Genomic DNA, 3,952 nt, shown 5'->3' with positions numbered 1-3,952 from the left:
AAGAGAAGTGGAGACCGGCAAGTGGTGGGTGGTCCTGGGTTTGGCAACCTCTGGCTTGCAAACATTCCTCTTCTCTGGCCCCATTATTATAAATGACAGCACATTCCTTCACAGACACAGCTACCTCCTGTGCCTCTGTCTTCTCTGCTGATTGTTCCAGTCCATCATGTCTCTCAGCCCACTAGAGGTATCAGAAATTCCAATTTTTCAAAGCAGTTTCAGTATTTTCAGTATATATATTGGGATTTGATAATGGTTCATGACCAGTAAAGGGCCAGCACCTCCCACACACAAAGGCCTATTTCCTGTTCTTGGCATCTCTGTACTCTGTTGGTCCAACTCAAGACAGCAACTTCAGTATGTTTGGTGCAGCCATATTCGTGACAGGAGTCCCTATCCTGTTGGATACTGTGGCTGAGAGGAGCAATTGATTAGCAATGCAAATTCATTCTTGTTGTTTTTTGGGAAGTCTTTGTATTCACTCTGGAATCCCTGAACTCTGCAATTGTTCAGTGGGTCTCATGAGAGGCCCGTAGGGTAGGTGGCCTGAAGAGATAATATTCTTCACAATGATCTCAGCTTTGGATAAGGTTCTGCCATGCAACAAGTCCTGGGGTATCATGGCAGTCACAGTGGCCTTGATAGGATTCGGGACTGCCCTGTTGAGATCTTTGGTGTGATGTCCATGACTGACACCCACAGCCTGGGCAACCTCAGTCACCTTGGGAAGAATTTCAGCAGGCAGCTTCTGGTGACTAAGATAAGGCATCCTAAACTCATCTTCTTTATTACTAGTTCCATTGTCATCTGCAAAGCCAGGTTAAAAAAAGTCACTTTTCTTCCATCCCCTGGTTTGTTTATCGGTGTCTACTCCTCTGATTTGAATGCTGGTTTGAGGTGCTGAGCCTGTGGAACTTTGAGACCAAGGATCTTCAGCACGTCTCAGCTGCATTGCATTTGGCCCCCTTCTTATTGGTGCCTGCTCCTTCAGCAGTGTGGTTTCTGACCTTCGCCTGCATCACAAACTACCTGCGGCACAGCAGGGCTCGCTCAGTCAGGAGCATGCACTTTGGTTCTTTCTCCTTCTTCATTTGCTGGATTTGGGCCAGTCTGCAAATGGGATTCATTCCTTGCCAGTATTCTGGGACTGCATGTAATCTGACTGGATTTTGTTTTCTTTTTTTATTCTGGGCTTCATATGCTCAACTGTAGGGAGGGCAGGAAACATCTTCTGCTCCTCAAGAACAGCTATGGCAGCATTTTTCTTTGAAATATTCTTGCTCTTGCCTTCCTATTTCCCTATGACCTCTCCAACTGACACCTTGGTCACAAAACTCTTTATGTGGGGTGGCCCACTCTCCTGGGTAATCTCAAAATTCAAAGGCAAGTTCCATTTAAGTGCAATCTAAAACACTTGACATATTTCAGATTTACTGAGATTTTCTTCTGATTCTCTTCCATTCACCTCCAGCCTGTCCAGAAGGGGCTCGTTCTGAAGTATCCTCAATGCTTTAGCAACAGCATTGTATTTTGAAGTCTGTCTCATCCTTCCTTTTCCATTAAACTGCTGTCCTCCCATAGAAAGTTCAACTTGATACAATAAAGGTGGAAATGGAAATGGGTAAATGTACCTCAGGGGATAAGTACCTCTTTTCATGTTGCAATTGTAGGTGGACTTTCCTCTGAGAGTAAGGGTCAACAGGCTTGTACATTGTTTTTGTGTGTGTTTTTTTTTTCCCCTAAGTTTCATGCACAGTGCATTTAGTTCTACAGTCGGAGTTATGCTTTCTGGCTGCTATCCTGGATGCATCCCCCTGCTGGTGGTCCTGGGCAGTGACAATGAGGAAGAGACAGAGGGAGGGAAGAAGTGGAGTGGCCATGGAGGGGGTCAGGGAAAGGGGGAGTGGAAGAGACTCCTGGATGGTGTTTTTGTTTTGTTTTGTTTTCCTTTTTTTTATAGGGTGTGATTGTAGCTTGGCTATGTGAGCACAATTGCTGCCTCTTCTTGGGTAACATCGGGAGAGAAAGAGCCCACACTACTTTAAAAGGCGGGCAAAATGGGGTGGGGGGAAAGTAGCAAAATAGTCTAGATTTTTCTTCTAGTCAGAGACAGTTCACAGCTGAGCAGATCTGTGTACTAGCACAGTAGAACCTTCTGGGGATGGGAGGGATGTCAACTCACTTAGGTATTCCCTCTAGTCACCAGAGTGGTGGTGCACATACAGAAAAAAGGAAATGGATGTATGAAAATTTTTTCATACCTTTATCTCTGAAGTTCAGTCAGGACTCGGATGGTATTTCTATCCTGCAACTTTATTTTCTGCGACCTTCTTAAGATGGCTAGGTTGGGCATCTGCCTGCAGCTGCTACTCAGCAAATGTCTCTTTTCTTCTGCTATGAATTCTACTAACAGTAAGCCTTCAGTACTTATAAATATTAATTTATATGTAGTTCAGAGTTCCAGGACCATCCCCTGTATCTGCTTTGTCTGGTGTTTTGTGCTATTGCTTTCTACAGCCTTCTTTCTGTGTGTCTGGACACAGACACTGGATACACCTATGGTCGTGGCTATGGTCGATCACCAACCTGGCAGCAAATGCCCTTTGAGGTAGGAGAAGAAGTCAGAGACAGTGTACAAGTAGAAGAAGGAGCAGAAGGAGGAAGAGCAAGAAGCGGGGATACAATTCTTAAGATTCAATAGTCAGTAATTGTTATCATGACTAATTACGACTGTCATAGCTGTATAGGTAGGAGTTTTGTAATAGAAGGGGGGAATAGTTAATCTTACATTCCAGGAACAGAGGACCCTAAGACCATCAAGGGAGAAGAGCACGAGAAGAATGTGGAACCCTTTCCAGAGAAGCAGCGACACCACCAGAGATGGAAGGAGAGATCATGACATGGAGAAACAAAACAGCTGAGGAAATAGAAAGATTGCCTGCTGGCAGCCAGGAGGCAGGCTTCCAGGAGGCAGGCTTACAGAATGTGCCCTTTGATTGTTTAAATGATATATATTTCTGAGTGCTTTTGTGTACATCCCCAAAACAAACAAAACAAAGAGAATAGAAGCAATCACTGTTGAACGATGATGCACGGAGGAGATTATAATCATTGCAATAAAATGATGAATGTAAAACCAATATTCTCCCATGCAAATTATCACTCAATTCACAATAAAAACTTTTTTTAAAATGAGAGAAATAAAATTCATAAATGGAGAGAAAAAATACATGATGCATATAAAAAATGAGTTTATAGATAAAATATGGACTCCTGGCATGGCACTGTAGGATCAGCACTAGACTATGAACCACAAGGTTATCAGTTCAAACTCACCAGTTGCACCTCATAAACTCTATATAGGGGCACTGTAAGTCAGAACCGACTTTATGGCATTTTATAACAAAATGCTAGAATAAATAAAGAATTCTTAAAATAAATACAACAATCCAATCTTAGTGTGGGGAGAGGCAAAAGACAATGAATTAGAAAAGTATTTGACACTCTCTTATGAAGTCAGATGTACATGTTCTCACATAACCCAGAAATTGTTAGGTATTAGCCCAAGAGAAATGAAAACATGCATCACATATTAACTTGCATGTGAATAATTACAAGAATTCTTTCTATTCATAATAGGCAAAATCTGTAAATGACTTAAATGTCCATCAAATGTCCATATATAAACAAAATGCATGCAATAGAATATAAAACAAGACAAAAGAAAACTATTGAACAATAAAAACAATCAGCAACAACATGAATGAATTTCAGACCTGTCACCCTGCAACCACTGAACCACTTAAAGCTTGTCAATTTTATGGCATGTCAATTATATAGCCTACAGCTGTTTTTACTAGATGATTTCATTTATACTACAGATATCAAAGAGTTTTTACTTCATGATTCCACTTATAGGAATCTCTAGAAAAGAAGAAAACAATCTATAGCT

The 3,952-nt window shown here is 41.6% G+C and overlaps 1 pseudogene; it reads right to left on the bottom strand.

The window, feature by feature from the left end:
- Positions 1-207: 207 nt before the first annotated feature.
- On the bottom strand, positions 208-1,712 carry LOC102827631 (annotated as a pseudogene).
- Positions 1,713-3,952: the final 2,240 nt, after the last annotated feature.

This window comes from Chrysochloris asiatica, unplaced genomic scaffold (assembly GCF_000296735.1).
Source record: "Chrysochloris asiatica unplaced genomic scaffold, ChrAsi1.0 scaffold00051, whole genome shotgun sequence".
NCBI classification, from domain to species: domain Eukaryota; kingdom Metazoa; phylum Chordata; class Mammalia; order Afrosoricida; family Chrysochloridae; genus Chrysochloris; species Chrysochloris asiatica.
This window is presented reverse-complemented; position numbering and strand designations above follow the sequence as displayed.